The sequence below is a fragment of the Homalodisca vitripennis genome, chromosome 7, assembly GCF_021130785.1.
Source record: "Homalodisca vitripennis isolate AUS2020 chromosome 7, UT_GWSS_2.1, whole genome shotgun sequence".
Classification (NCBI taxonomy): Eukaryota; Metazoa; Arthropoda; class Insecta; order Hemiptera; family Cicadellidae; genus Homalodisca; species Homalodisca vitripennis.
Genome location: NC_060213.1, coordinates 26,233,816 through 26,251,416, shown reverse-complemented (window position 1 = coordinate 26,251,416; position 17,601 = coordinate 26,233,816). Strand labels below are relative to the sequence as shown.

The 17,601-nt window shown below is 33.1% G+C and overlaps 1 pseudogene; it reads left to right on the top strand.

Annotated features, from left to right (window-relative positions):
• Positions 1–8,106: 8,106 nt before the first annotated feature.
• Positions 8,107–17,601, top strand: part of LOC124365727 — a 28,513-nt pseudogene continuing 19,018 nt past the window's right edge.

The following is a 17,601-nucleotide window of genomic DNA, read 5'->3' as shown; positions in this document are numbered from 1 at the left end:
TTGAGGTTTCATCTGAACGATCGCAACGATATATCTGATAATGTGTAAGGCCAAGTTCATCATCATCTATATCGGGTACAAGGTTTGTCTCTACGAGGATTATCCCCACATTATCCCCACTTCCAAAACCATTAGCTTCTTTGTTTTACCCACACTTTATTAACTCTAAAAAATACATGTTTGTACCGAATAACAACCAATAGAAATCCTTTCATAAACCAAGTAGAAAAAAATACAACCACAGAATAGAAAAAAAACCACAGGGAACGTCGCGGCTAAATGACATAGCCTAAACAAAAAAAATCAAGTTGTCGGTGTTGTGGTTTTAGAAGCTATGTTTCGCCACGTTGGTTTATAATCACAACATAATTCCAAATCGTTGCATCAGAATAACCTGCACCCACAGCATGTGGTCTTGTGGTGTATGTGGTAGTAGTGATGTGGTGCAGTAGAAGTTCAGAAGACGAAATTTAAACAGTTCAAGTAACTGTCATCCTACCGCTTTTATCTTCCTCTTGTAGAGTAACTACATAAAAGTGATTGGATATATTTACTTTGTATCTGTTACATGTAAGCAAACGTTATTAGTTGTTTTTCGTGTTTTATTACATTATTGTAATGTGTATTTACTGTATTGATATTCTGAAACATAGGTTACGAAAGAATGTGACTGGTTATATTCAAAAATAAACCAAGTGTTAATTTCTGATTATCCTACTGGTTTTTCGGTTTTGAAATTTTAAATTTTATTGTAGCCAAGTTTGTATTTTACAATATGCTTAAAATTCTTAACCATTTTTAGTGTCAAGCACTTATTGTGGGGGTGATTCAGTCAGTGCTATACATTTACAGTCCCTCATTTTGTATTTATGATATTTTTGTAGTGATCCTCACTTAAATTGGGATGATTTTTGTTTTATTATGTTGCTTTGGATGAGTAGACTATAGGCCTAACTTAACCCTTAAAGCGCTAATCTAAATTACTGTCAAACGCTAAGACATAAAAAATTTTTTTTTTTTTTTAATTTCCCCAATGCTAATTTTGGTATTTATTTACAATACCGTGACCATGAAAAATGGACTTTTTTTCATGGGTTGGGCATTTATAGCCAAGTATTATTATCACAGGTGCATATAAACTGGGGGGAAAGTATATCATTGTATTATATTGATGCCTTTCGGGCATTATTGCATTAAGGATGGAAAATAACCGACAAAATTTTGTCGAACAAACACTTGGAGGGTTAAGGATCAGGGGCATCACGTGATCTGGGATTTCGACTTTTGCAAGCTCGAGTTAATTTTTTTTCTAAAAGAGCAAGCAGTGCGCAGCGGGCAGGCATCGTTGACAGGATTAACGTCATCATTTCAGTAAAATTGCCAGAGGTACTGTCAAAAACAGAGTTTTCAGAGGATTTCAAAAAATCGTAACTCCTTTGATTTTCGTTGCCGACGAATTTTTTCTTCACTATTGTTTTTCAGGAAAAAATTGTAGTTTTCAAGAAAAAAAAATGAACATACCTTTCCTATGGTCACGTTATTGTAAATTGATACCCTAATTTTTGTTTCATATACCTTGGTATTACTTTAATAAGAAAAAATAATAAAACATGTAATATTACATATTTTTGAGAATTTTAACACACGACGAAAATATTTGAAATTTTCAATAAACTGCATTGCAGGATAATGTACATAGGAACACTATTTGACGGATTACATTACATTTATACAGGTTATTTATAATGAGTAAATTGTAACTGAAGTTCCTGTGTAATTAGTAGGCCTACATAAAATAAATAAGTTCAGTTTAAGATTTTGAAATGTAATAATGTGAAATTCAACACAAACTTATTTATATGATAGCCTACAAGAGAAATGAATCAAATATTGTACTTATAAACCTTATTTATTTAGAATAAATAAACTGGACTTGTATGGTGAAACTGGTATAAAATACAAACAAATAATTGAAAAAAAATATTACACATAATATACCAAAAATGCGCTCATTCGTCAAAACTTGGATCATCTGGATTAGCTATTATAACAAAAAATTATACTAAATGTTAGTAAAAACAAACTAAAACACTATAAGAATAACAACGGACTGATTCAAAACACTTTGTTTAACAATATAACCAACATACGACCAACACACACGTAGTTAAACAGCTGAATAAAACGAACGCGTCTGTAGGCGTATGCCGCATCACAGGCCATACAAAAAATGGCGGCGATTGCTTTCAACCCGAGTAGATACCGTTACGTCCACCAATGGTGACAGAGCGTTTTGTCTAGTCCCGACAGTCAAAAGGAACATCAATCTGCTCTCTTACGGAAGTTTTTAACAACTAATTCTTCGCCATTTCAAAATTAAAGCTTTTGCGTTTGTAGACGTATTCCGCGTTTAAAGCATCGGCAGTACCGCGTCTTTAGGCTTTAGCCGCGTTGGAAGGGTTAATAATATTTGAAAGGGTAGGGTACGATAAGCGGACCCGGTTTTTTATATCGAAATTGGCAAACGATATTATGTAATCACAACCATCGATATAATCAATCGATACTGATGAATTATTTTGAACAATTAACTTTATAAACCTATATCAACAGCTGTAAACACTTTCAAATAATACACGTACGGTAGTATTTCAATTTTACATGCAAGTAACATTTATTATTAAAAATGGCAGTCAATTTTAGAAAACTACACGACATTGCTTTGAAAGACGATATAAGACATGTTTTAGTGGCTTCAACATTTTGGACTCGTACTGAAAAACCCATGTTTATTTGAAATTTGTGGGAAAGAAACAACTGTAACTGTCAGAGAAGCAAATATGGTCGTCTTCAGTTTTTCATAATTTTGGTTATAATAATTTGTTTGATCACTGTAAACATTAAATTCATATTTAAATTTAAAAGATATGATTGTTATTGAGGACTATAGATACTTTTATATCGATTGGTAGTCTAGGATTTGAGATGCGAATATTAGGTATCGATGATTTCATTCTTTCGATATAAAAAACCGGGTCCGCTTATCGTACTCTACCCTAGGCCTATTTGAATTTAAAAAAAACTATTGGTAAATTGTGAACTTAACGGGCTGAAGTGACAAAATACTAGTTTCGCATTATTAACCTATTGCTATAGTCCTCCTGAATATACACTTTCAATGGGTGGAAATGACAAAATAGCAAAATTATAGAACATTAAAAGTGGAACTACTTTTGGCTGCAGTATAATAAGAGGCCACCACCACAATAGAATCATAGTATATCCTTGGAAACAGTAAAAAGTAACTAGATGTTAAACTATTTGGGTAGGGTTACGATAAGCAGACCCGGTTTTTTATATAGAAGAATGTAATCATCGATACTAATATTTCGCATCTGAAATCCTAGACTATCAATCTGTAGTCCTCAGTAACAATCATATGTTTTAAATTAAAATATGGATTTAATATTTACAGTTATGAAACAAATTATTATAAGCAAAATTAGGAAAACTGAAGACGACCATATTTCCTCCCCTCACAGTTACAGTTGTTTCTATCCCACAAATTTCACATAATGGATTTTTCGGTACGAGTTCAACATGTTGAAGCCACGTAAAACATGTCTTATCATCTTTTAAAGCCATGTCGTTTAGTTTTCTAAAATTGACTGCCATTTTTAATAATAAAATGTATTGTATATTTCAATTTTACATGTAGGTAACATTTCGCTTAGGTTAACCAAAACTAATTTCGTACATGGATTTATCACTTATTTGTAATGCAAGCCTAGTTTGTATTCATCAAGTTCCAACTCTTGCAAACTTTTGACAACTTTTCTGTACTCAAAGTTCATGAAATAAAGAGTTTTGTCTATTAATTGTCTTGTGTTTTTAGTCCAACATAAGCTTTCCATAGATCAGTAATGATTTTTATTCCATGTTTAGTATGTTTCACAACTAATGGGATTAGTGATTCGGCATCACGTTATTTTCGGAGTAAATCTCTAAATGGAATCTACCACGTCTTCTCTCCCTCTTATAAATGTCTACGTCAGACAAAAATTCTTTATTTGTAATCTTAAAGATCAGAATGGTGTCACATTACATGAAGATTTTCAATTTGTTTCAAAGTTAACAGATACATCTGGTCAATAAATAGTTCTTATATATAAGTTTAAATCTTCTATTTGGTGGGTTTTACAGTCAAGTAATTATAGTAATGTCAATTTTCTTCACTCATCCCAGTTTAAGAACTCATCCAGCAAGTAAAATGGTCGTTTTTTAAGCCATCGTGTCAAGGCTAATTTCAGTCCATCATGCCTATTACCCATGTACCTTCTAAAAGGTCATGTGGTAGGCAAAATGTCAACAGGCTTATTTGCTCTGAGACAACTGGCAAAGTACTGTAGCTTGGAAACATTAAAAAATAATATATTTTTTCTTTAGTTCACTCACATCTTGCTTATGGGATAAGCATATATATGGAGCAACAAAAAAGGGGAAATTTAGATAGTATTTTAATACATCAAAAGAAAATTTGCACATTAAGAATTATGTGCAAATTAAAAAGAGAAGACTCAGTCAAACATCTTTTTGCTAATCTAAAAATATTAAACTGTATATGGGCTCTATATTTGAGAAACTAATGACTTACGTGAAAAACAGATCTTTGGACCCGATTTTATATGTAAATAATCATATTCACAACACTCGATTAAATAGACAGAACACATCACACATCAATTAAACACATCATTTAGATTTTTTTTAAGAAAAAACTAAATATATAGGAACAAAGTTTTTGGTATATGCTACCAAGGCATATATTTTTACTGGAAAATAATTTATGTAAATTCAAATCTAAAGCGAAAAGGTTATTTAATAAATTTATCTCTTTATTCGCTAGATGAATATTTTCTCAGCTAGAAGTAAGCAATTCTGACCTAACTGTTATAAGGAATCTAGGAGGGGCCATTCTATGTTTGGTATATAACATAATATATTTTAATATAAATAAAAATCTATATTAAAGTCCTATCTAGTACTAAGTCTTGACCTTTTGTAATTTGACGCTATTTATTGTACCTTTGTACATAATATGAATAAAGAATTCTTGAATCTTGAAAGTCTTCCACGATTTTTCTTTTTCCAATCCTTGCTTCGTCGATTTCAACTACCACTCCTTCGCTACACAATAGTTCTTCTTTTTTCAGATTTGTATCCAACCAAACAAAACAACTGAAATCATATTTTTAAAAAAACGTTTCATTTCATTTCTGCATGTACTTATACCGTTTAAAACTACTCATTTACCAAAGTGTCTTAAGTAGTTCGTTTCCAACTAAAATAGTACATGATTTTTTATTATGCTAATTATATCAAACTTTAAATGTTTAAAAATTTTTCTCCATTGCGTTTTTAGACACATTGTGTTTGTTCTGACATTTCTTGCAGCGAAACAAATCCGTCTGATTCCTCACCTTTAATCCTGGTATTCATCTCCTCATTATAAACTCGACACCTCGGATTTAAAGGAACTAGCTCCTTTTCTTGAAACCATTGTTCAGTATTAATGAAAACTTTATGATGGCTAATACTTGCACATTCATACCCATCTTGTCGTCACTAGCCTTCTTCAACATAAACGAAATAACAACTGCTGGTAATGATGTCACTAGCATCAGCTGATAATGGTGTCACTAGTAACAGGTGATAATGATGTCACTAGTAACAGCTGGTAATGACTTCACCAGTCTAAATAAAGCTGGGAATAATAAATTATAAATATCTGTAGGTCAAATGTCGTACTCGATAGTATCGATATTTAAAATTGATAATCATCATCTGATTGCATTGGTGGCCGCTAATTGTACTGTAGCCATAACACATGAATACACAACGAACTTATATACCCACTTTGAAAAACAATGACCAATTAAATAAGAGTAAATTAGTTTTTTAATATTTTAAATGTTTACATAATCCACAATCAAATACATAAATATATTTCAAAAACTAATTAACTTTATTAGAGTTAACGCTTTGTGATTGAGTAATGGATTGTTATCAAAAAGGCAGTGAAGGGTACTGCAGGAGATGGCTGATGATGCTTAACTAAAATGTTCTGACCACTGAACACTTCGATAAGCTATCAAGACACTGATATGTTATCTGATAACACTGAAAGTCGTAGATAACAAGAAGCACAGTACACAAATTTACATTTTCATTTCAATTAGGCTATTAAAAATCCAGGTTATTTGTGATTTCCACCCCCCTAAAACCACATTTATTTTGTTCAGGAGGTTGAGCAGAATACATTAATAATGTTGAAATTTTTATTGGCTACTCTGGCTGTAATCCTCACTGATACCAATCTATTAAAATTTCGTAGATAGTAAAATATTTAATTTTGAAAATAAAAAACTTGTATGTAATTTTATGATTTTAACCCTTTGAGTGCCAAGAGCCAATTGGTTCGTCTGTACCATTATATGCAAGAAGTGCCAAGAACAATCTCATTGTACCGTATTAATCAATTATTAGCTATCGTAGATTTTTATGGTATGAAATTAAAAGTAAAGAACTGATTTTTTACTTTGATTACATAAAGTACTTCTAAAAATGTATAGAACGTATTACCCTCCCGTCCCTTGAATCAAGACACTTCACTCATTACATTCTGTTTATGCACAAGCTTGTAAACGAAATCCTTGATTGCTCCACCTCTTTAGACATGCACAATAAAGTTGTTTCCTATATATAGAGACTCAGATGAGTCAACAGTTACAGTTTTTTTATGGTTCTTTGAACTTGCAATTTGAAATGATGTGCAATATTTCTCTTTATAGGTAAAGACATGATCGAACTAGTGTTTCAAACGCAAACAAACCACGCTTATAAAACTGCAGAAGTTAACTTAATACGTTCTAGCTAATAGTTAAGTCAGCCTATTTTGCACAGATTTCTGACTAATAGTAGACTACTAAAATTTTTCATCCCTTCGCTATTGATAAAAATTAATTTTTGTACAAATCAACCCTAAAAATTAAAAATTGGTTTTTAACAGTTTTTACATTTTTATGATGGTTTTGATTATACACATTTTTTACAGGCCAAAACAAAAATATAAATATTGGCCAATACATAACAAAGTTATGTTGTTTTAAATCAGCGTACAAGAATAATTGTTTGAATTGGCTTACTATTATTACTAACGTTTTAAAAGTACTCTAGACTTTTTTTTACTAGAATCCAAACAAAAATTACTGGCACTGGAAGGGTTCATGAATGTTATTGTATGCTAGTTGGAATTATTTGTTTAAAGTGTAGGAAGTTGTAATTAAGTTTATTTGGCATTGTTTCCAAATTAGTCTATAGTTCCTTTTGTCCACGTGGGTAGGACTTTATGTTGCAAGGTTAGTGGGAAGTATAGTTAGCTTAAGTGAGGATAATTCTCGTATTAAATAATTGCAATCAATTAAGCTATGTCAGTGTTTTGTAACCAGTTACAATAGGTTCTTATTGAAAACTGTGGGCATTTATATTTGTAGAATACAGTACCAGCTTTCTAACTCACTATTACAAGGCTCTGAAACGGTTTTGATTGTTCCAGGCAATAACCAAGGTTTTACAAGATGCCAGATCTGGAGTCTATAAAATGGGTGATATATCATTAGGTAAGCGAGTATAGGCTACATTAAGTTGATTAATATTTAAGCGACTTGATTAGAAGTGTAGATTCAAATAATTTATCTTGAATTTTAATTAAGTGTTCAGTAAACATACTGTGGTTATATATCTTCTATATAAAATCACTTGTAAGTAGATAGATTATAGATCGTGTTTTTAATTTTTCTCATATACTCCCATATCATATGTACAATACAACCGTTTTTATTAAACAAGTAATTTTGACCCAATATGAATATTTTTTCCTCGCAGAATCCCTTAATGTAATAATTGTTCAAAACTAAATCTTTACTTTTGTTTTTAATCAAAATACTCATCTAAGAGTAAATATAAAATTGGATTTTTCTATATGATCAAGCCATTCTAATATTTATGTCTTATCAAAACACTGTCAGTTGTTAATTCGCCTTGCTTTCAGGTGAAATATATACATCCGAGAAGACTGGCTGCGATGGCACTGGAGATGGAACGGAAAATAAGCCTTTCAAGACCGTTTTGCAGGCAATGAGGCATGCTGGGAAGGAGCCATTCCCAACTATATATGTAGACGCAAAGGAGGAGGGAAAGGTTTGTACATTTTGCTTACTCTATTAGTTTCTTATTTTAGGCATCTTGATTTAGATTATTTTGATGTAACAGGTTTTTAGTCATTAGACCTATCTACTATTAATTAATTACAATGCTAATGAGGGGAGGGGGGTAATGGCCAAGTACTGCTAGTAAGAGTGGGTGGTAGATGGAATCTTCTCAGATGTAGTCTATGTTAAAGGTCATCCTTATCCTTTGAAATATCTAACAGAATGATCCTTCTGACGTAAAAGCATTTAATACCTTTCAGCCTAAATGTGCTTCAAATTATTCCAGAAATTCGAAGTGGTGGCAAAATCTCAGCTCAAGAAAGTCCAGAAGATATGGGTACGAGAGAGTTACAAGTCCGCAGACAAGGCCAAGAAAGAAGAAACAGATGCGGATAAACAGGTTGAAGAATCTTGAAGAAGCAAAGAAGATCAAAATAGAAGAGGACAAATCTTTACCAAAAGCGAAACTTATAAAAATCTTCAATGGTAAAGAACATAGAGGTAGCCGTGTGAAAATATATGGCTGGGTTCATCGGTTGAGAAAACAAGGTATGTCATAATTGTTTGGGGTTTCATATGAAAACCGAACAATTTTTCATAATTCTATGGGATTCTTTGTATAGAAACAAAAACCATTTCAATATTATCACCGATATTACTTGTACAATCTGCATAATCATTTAGAAGAATTTTAGTTTACAGTAAAATTTGATGGTAATATAAATATGTAATTTATCAAATTTATACCGTCAGGTTGGTAATATACAAGTGTCTCAACATGAATGCTCATGCCACGTTAAGCGGCTTCTGCGAACAAAAGTCAGCTTAAGACGTACTAAACTACATTGACATGAAATATCAATGTTTAGCCATAGTAGATTGTATATACTTATTTATCAGATATGATCATATAAAGACCAATTCAAATATATCAATATTTATGTTGAATATTGGTGTCAGAATCAAGAAGGAACCCTAGTAGCTTCTGGCTGCACATCTTTGGTTCCAATTTTAACATTTAAAGTGTAAAACAGCGTTATATATAAGAATTCATCTCAAATCCATACATTTTTCACTTCAGAAACTTAGATTTTTGTGCTTCAATGCCAATGAGTTCTTAAAAATACGATCATCTATAAAGTGTAATTGTTTAATTTTTATTCAGTATAGATTTTTGCATAAGACTTAGAGCCAAGATGAAGATTGATTCCAAGGCAGACGAGTACAAAATAAGAATTTACTATATATATTTATTTATTGATTTCATACAGGCCTACAGTAAATGAATATATATACATTAATAGAGGTTTTCAAGTCATATGTGCAGACTGATAATAAAGGACTGATTCCACTTTTTATGTCAGATCCCTTGATTTTGGTTCTCAGTTATCGTTCCGTCAAACTTGATCATTTTTAGGCACAGTCTTTTAAAAATATGATCATACCTAATATCTTGTGACTCAGCATTAAAAATAAAAACTGCTATAGTAAAGTGTCATCATTGAATACAATGTACAATAATACTATTTTCGAAGATGAACTGCTGGTTTTTGGAGTCAGGCGGCTTCCCCTTCCAGCGACAAGAATTACTAATCATTCGACAACATCAATAGACTGCATCTGTACCAACATACCTGAAGATGCAGTCGACTTTTCAGTGATCCAAGGTGGAATGTCGGATCACACTGGCCAAATCTGTTCCATTGCAGTGGAAAGAGAAGTCTTCCCTAAAAAAGAAGCTACACAAAAAAGAATTTTCTCAATAAAAAACCTTAATAGCTTAAAACAGGAATTCGAAATGGAAAAAAAGTGGGAACTGGTACACAATGCCCCTGATGTTGAAGAGGCATACAGAACATTTCAGACAACTGTGAGACAAATATTGGACCATATATGCCCTAGCAAAAAAGTAAAAGCAAAGCCGAGGGGCAGACTAAAAGTTCAGTATGACCAAGAGTCCAAAATACTAAAAGAAGATTTTCTAATTGCCTTACAAAGATATCAGCTCACCAGAAATGAACATGATAGAACATCCATGGCAGCAAAAAAGAAAGCCTACGATCTCAAGCTTAGGAGTCTCAAACAACATATGGCTGCTAACTACATCACTAACTCTGACAATAAGTCTAAAGCCGTTTGGGACATAATAAACTCAGAAAAGCAAAGTAAGCAACAGAAAGAAAATTCAACACTGAAGATGGAGATAGAAGAAAACATAATAGACAACCCCGCCGAAATAGCCGAACATTTTCAACCAATACTTTTCCCAAATAGCAGATTCCACAATAGGCGAAAATAGAGAACATCTGAAATACACAGCCATAACTCATCCGATTTTGCTTCCACAAAGAAATTGTCAATTACTAATTTTAACACCAACAACTGTTAAAGAAGTCTTGGGAGTGATAGCTTCCCTGAAAACTAAATTATCATGTGGAATTGATGAAATTCCTTCAAAATTAGTAAAAACACTGTGCCAAACAACTAGCACCACCACTGGTTACCATAATAAATCAATCGTTTTCCTCAGGCCAGTTTCCATCCCCCTTAAAAATATCAAAAATATACCCAAAGCACAAAAAAGGATCCATCACTAAACCCGAAAATTACCGTCCCATTTCACTAATACCAACTTTCTCAAAAATAATAGAAAAGGTAGCACTCTCAAGAATGTTACAACATCTGGACAGATATAATCTAATAACAAAGAACCAACATGGCTATCTCAAAGGACGATCCACCACCACAGCTGTCACTAATCTAATTGAATATGTCATAGATAAATTAGAAGACCACAAACACGTATCAGCTGTCCTATTAGACTACAGTAAGGCTTTCGATTGTCTAGATCATGATCTTATCTTGAAAAGATTTCAGCCCTAGGTTTTGAAGGCTTGGCGAAAGATTGGGTGACTAGCTACCTGAAAGGACGCAAGCAAATAGTTGAGATTCAACAAAATGTAAATGGGAGTAAATGCGTGTATAGATCAAGACAACTCACAGTAAGTAGAGGAGTGCCTCAAGGCTCAGTTTTAGGCCCCTTTTTGTTCATACTTTTTACAAACGATTTTCCAAGTTTTATCAATGACAATTCTGTAGAAACCATTATGTACGCAGACGACACAACTCTTTTGTTTACAAATAACACAGCACAAAATCTAATTTTGGATATTTCATTAGCAACAGAAAAATCACTCCAATACTGCCTTCAAAACGATCTGGTCATAAATCAATCCAAAACCACCCAGATAAATTTTAGCAGAAGACAAGAGCAGATTCCAAAAATACCTAATATTTTTATTAGTTGAAAAAAAGGCAAAACTGCTTGGCCTAACAATTAATGCTGACCTCTCCTGGACAGATCACATACGCGATCTGACCAAAAAAAACTTTCATCTGGCACTTATGTGGTAAAGCGAATGAAGTGGATAGGAGGTTTGGAGACGGCAAAGACAGCATACTATGCTGTAGTGGAGTCCCACCTCAGATTATGGCTTAATTTCATGGGGAGGAACATCTGAAACCAATCTCAACAAAATCCTGATACTCCAGAAAAAAGCTGTAAGGGCACTCTATAGCCTCAGCCCTAGGGAAAGCTGCAGAGAAGCTTTCAAATCCCTGCAGCTTCTTACTGTCATAGCACTATACATCCATGCAGTCGTCATCTACACCAGCCAGATGGACCTTCCTAGAAATGAAAATGCTCACTCATACCACACCAGACGAGCAACGGACTACATTCTCCCTGTACACCACACATCGCAATTCAGCAAAAAACCTTCTTACATTGGACGCAAAATCATTAATGCACTACCACCAAATCTCAAGAACATGAAAGGGAACGAACTGAAAAGACATTTTCGAGACTGGCTGATGGAACGACCTGTATATTCATTGAAGGAGTTCTTCGATCTTCTATAAATACCACATCAATATTTGTAAAGCAAGAAATATTAATCTAAGTTTTTGTTATTATCTACTATTGACGCAATTGTATTTCTTAAAGAAACAACAAATAAAGAATATTGTCTATTGTCTATTGTAATAGAGGGCAACAGTGCTCATAATGTGGATTCCTTAATACACACATGATCACAACTACTTATTAGTTTCACACCGTGCAATCTTGTCTTCAAACAAAAGTATGCTAAATTTGCTATTTGAATTGTCGTTTTCAAAAAATAGTGGCAGCTAAATTTTTTCTGGAAGTTGGAAATGGGAAATAGTTTTGTTGTTGTGCTTTTGACTTCTGTTTTGCAACCGACTTATGTGTATTAAACGGACATCTTCCTGGTCGACTAGCAATCTTTTAATGTAAACAACAACTGTCGTAATACAATTCCAAATTTACATGGAGTTGACATGAATCGAAAGTCCATCGCCATCAATCACCATTTCGGTCCTATATGTTGTATTCCATTTCAAATGATGAATCCATTAAATTAAATCTAAAAATAGTTTCAGAGATAGTAATATAATTTAATACAATCAGTTTACATTGCAACTTGAAACGTAGTAACACATTTAGTCTAATAAAATGAGCTATACAAATTTTGATTATGATTGAAAGTATTATGTTTATTCTAGAGTTTGTTCACCTTTAGTTAGTTATTTGCATACCATATTTATTTGGCAGGGAAGTCGCTGATGTTCATTACACTACGTGACGGCACGGGTTTCCTGCAGTGTGTGCTCAACGACGTGTTGGTGCAAACATACGAGGCTCTGGTGCTGTCCACAGAGTCTTCGGTGCTGCTGTACGGTGTGCTCAAGGAGGTTCCTGAAGGAAAGAGTGTAAGTGAAAAAAGTAATGCCATCCAAGTACTTGTTTGGAATACGTTGTGCAAGAGAAGAATGAATAGGCTGTGAAATTATGCATCGGACTGTAAGTCTTTGGACTCCATATTGAGCTGTAAATGATTGGATATTCTCAATTGCATCAAGAGAATGAATGGTCATAAACATTCTCAGTGAGATATTAACTTAGCTATTGTGTTTTCATTTGTCGTCAAATGTAACTCATCTTAAAATCGTCATTGTTTACTGAGGTAACAAAAAATTTTAGCCCAAAACAGAGGCAAAAAATAGCAATGAATCCAACACAAGTTTCAGTTAAAGGTATAAACTGTGTACATAAGAATCTCACATGATTCTTTCTGTGTTCCAGTTTACAAGCCTCTCACTGTCCTACTTGATTATTTATTTAGTTGAATGTTTGAGTAGTTTTAGTGGGAGCGAGCATGTTGTGACATCTAAAAAATTGTGTTATAATAGGATGTTAATAGCCCTGCAACGTAAAAGTGAATTTTTTACATCTGTGATACAATCAAACAACATAACGAGTATTACTGGTTTATTATTTAAATCAAACAGTCTCTTATACAATATTAAAGTTTGTATTCAATTCTCTTATTATCATTCCTACTTTGTAGAATGTAGATTCATCCATAGGACTTCTTTATCTTCCATTCCTAGGTTATCAGTCCTATACAATCATTTCCAAAAATACTGCTAACAAAATTGTTACTAACACTCACCAAACATATTTAAACATGACCAATATTTTGTTTAATACTTTTACATCACACATTGTAAAACATATAAATTTCAAATTACTTCTTGTAAGGGACAAAATTATCCACCATCGCACCGAGGCTTTCAATTTAAGAAGAAGGGGGCTTGGTTCGCTGGCTACATATATCATTCTTAGATCTCGCCATAAGTCTATTCTATATAAAATTGTGCTGTATAAATTTAACTATATAAGTTTTTGAAATTAATTAAATGTCACTGGATGAAGTATAAATAACTGAAGTACAGGGTCATCTTCCCCTCTTTGGTATCCTTCATTTTAGTCATTTTAGTTTCTTGGTCATTTTTTCAGCGGATTTGAATGAAAATAGGTATTTGGGAGTTTTCAGGTGGAGTAGCACGAATTTGACATCCAAATGGCGGGAAATGAGCCACATCCATACTAAAACGTGTTTTTGTAGTTCTTTATGTTAAAACAACTATTTCAATACATACTGTAACAAAATACAGTAGGGCGTATCTAAACTTAACTTATCAAAAATCTAAACTTATTGGGACTGGGTGGAATTTGTATTTTAGAACATAACCTAGAAATTCCAAGTTACATTAAAAATGGTACTAACTTTTCGTTAAAGTAAAGAGCCTTTTCACAGATCAAAGGTTCTTCTAAACTTCGCCTCTGAGATAAACTTATTTATCATCTTTCATGGTTCTTCTTGTTTTTCTGACTTTAGACCCATTGTCTGGTTCAGAATGCTGCATTTTTCCTTTTTAACGTCCAAGATGGTAGCTTTACCCACTTCATAATGTTTTGGCAAAGACAAGCCACTTTCAACTCTATTTAATATATCAAGTTTGGTTTCTATAGTTAGAAATTTATGTTTCCTCATCAGCATCCCACATGACGCCATGATACAACACCGTTTAAGGCACCCATAGTATATAATTAAAATACGAATTATGTACGCACTGCGAACCGCAACATGCAACTATGGACTACACTACTGAACAAGTGAAACAACTGGATTGGTGACAGTGACATTACGATGCCGATGCAGACAGGGTTAAAAATAGACTCACCCACTGAGGAAAGGGTGAGTGGATGGTTAAAAAAATCCTCTCAAAATGCCATGCTAAATACAATTCACATGTTTAATGCGGGCATTTGGATTTTTTTTATGTTTTGATTATTGATGCTGTACTGTTATGTAATTTTTAAATAATATTTTACTTGAAGTTCAAATTTTCAATGTCGGCATGTCTGCTAGTTTTATGCGTGGACGTCAGCTATTCAAAAATACACATATAGATACTTGGTTTTTCAAATTTTGGTATAGTAATTAATACAAATACATAAAAATACATTTTTACGTAAATGGAATTCATTCTAGAAATTCATTTTATAGTCTACCATTTCTATCATTTAAAAGTGGTAATGGAATATGACTTTTTTATGTATCCGTTTCCCAGAACCTATGTAAATGTCTTTGCAATAGCATGGTATTTTTAGGCTTGTTTTTCCCCAAAAGGATTAACAAAGTAGATTTCAAATATAAGTTTCTTTGGTTTATTTTTTGGTTGTACCAAACCGACTGTTGTACCGGCAAATTTGTGGTCTCATATCAAACGTTATGCACCACAGACCTCTGAACCTCATTGTGAGACTGCATTTCCAAATATAATGTAATTTCCAAACATTATAGAATGTAAAATTATTATGTATACACAATGTTATGTTGACACATTAAGACACATAGACAGAAACAAAGGAGCTGAAAAAAGTCGGGAGCGATGAATCAATACTGAATTTCTCACATATACCGCTAGTGATGAAATTTGCTAGGCTACTAGTGCTTAATGGCATTTCCTGCAAATACTGTTGGTGCCAAAAAAAAAACCATCACAACTGCACTTGACATAAGGGTTAAATACAGCTGGTCATATTTAGTGTAAAAAAATAGTTGATCGTATTTAGTGTGAAAATGTACTAGAGAACATTTTTGACCGGGAATTTGGAAAAAAGGTCCTGTATATAAGATTTTAATATTTGGGCAGTTAAATTTTAAAAATTTAATTGGCTTCCTGGATAAACATTAGTTACAAATCAGATGTAGATATTTTGAAAAATAACAACAAAAATAATGGAGTTAAATTATAAAAGACAGCATGTTCTCTTGGATGTTGCTAAGTGAGATGACTCAATTTTGCAGTATTGTCTTATAAATTATGAGTCAAACTTCTATTAAATGGTTTGTGATGGTTGGAGGTAATGTGACACTAATTGTTCAGGCGCCAGGTGGCCACGAGCTGCAGGTGGACTACTGGGAGCTGGTAGGACTGGCGCCTGCTGGAGGTGCGGACAGCATACTCAATGAGGACGCTCACCCTGATGTTCAGCTTGACAATAGGCACATCATGATCCGTGGCGAGAATGTGAGTTTGATTTACTACTCTCTTGTGAACAAAGTACAAAAAGAATTAGTGATTCATATCGTGTCCGAAGTCATACTACAAATTCTTGACCACATCTTCTGCCCATGAAGTCACAGCTGTTTGTGTTTCAGACGTCCAAAATACTGAAGATGAGATCAGTGATAATGCAAGCATTTAGAGATCACTACTTTAGCCGAGGCTATTGCGAGGTCACCCCTCCTACTCTGGTGCAAACGCAGGTGGAGGGTGGCTCGACACTCTTCAAGCTTGACTATTTCGGGTACGTACTAGAGCACCCTTCTCCTCAAGATTCAAGATATTTTATTGTCATTAAGCACAATACATATTATGCAATAGACAAAGTCAACATATTATATAGCCTACTTTAATCTAATTTTTAGTTTAGGCACAGTTATAGGACAAAATACAGTATTGCCAGCTAGAACTAAATAACAATAATATAAATGTGAATAAAAACAATAAAATTACAATTAAATCATTTAAAAATCTATACAATATGTGCTAACAATCCTAATCTTAAATTAACAATGGATTACAAACTTAATGAGCTAATATCACAGGCTAGGTAATATTCAACAGTGTAAAAAGCTTTATTTTTTCAGCCACTTTGCAATGGTAACTTTAAGATTATTAAGTGTAACATTCCATGCTTTCTCTGGTAATTTATTAAATAATTTTATACTGAAAAATATCTGGCTGTTTTTGGTATTTTCGAGTCTGACTGGGGGTAGATAGAGTAAATACTTTTTTCTTGTGCAGTGTGTATGAACATCTTGTCTATTTATGAAACTATTCAAATTTTCTTTTACATCAAGTAATGAGCAGTAGATGTATAAACTTGGCAAGGTCATAATTTGAAGTTCTTTCAAAAAAGGTGAACAAGATTCTTGTTTAGAAACATTTTTTTAAATCCTAATAGCTTTTTTTGCCATAAAAATATTTTTTTGGCACTGGAACTGTTTCCCCAAAGAGTCACACCATACCTCAAGTGTGAGTGGAAAAAATGCATAATAAGCAGTTATCAACATCTCCTGAGTAACAGTATTCCTTAGTTTACATAATAGGTATATAACTCTAGATAGTTTAGTGCATAAATAATTAACATGATGTTGCCAGCTTAATTTACTATCTAGGATAACACCCAATAACTTAACAGAATCATTACTGTATTACCTCATTACCACATGTTTACAAGTTTGTTATAAATATTTTTAACTCCAGCTCAGGCTAGTTGTAAATCAAAACCACCACGCTCAAGATGAGTATTTTGCAACACTTGATTTGTTAACAACCGCCACACGCGAGGTATCTCGTTTTCAAGTTATCATCTGTTTTGCTTTTGTGA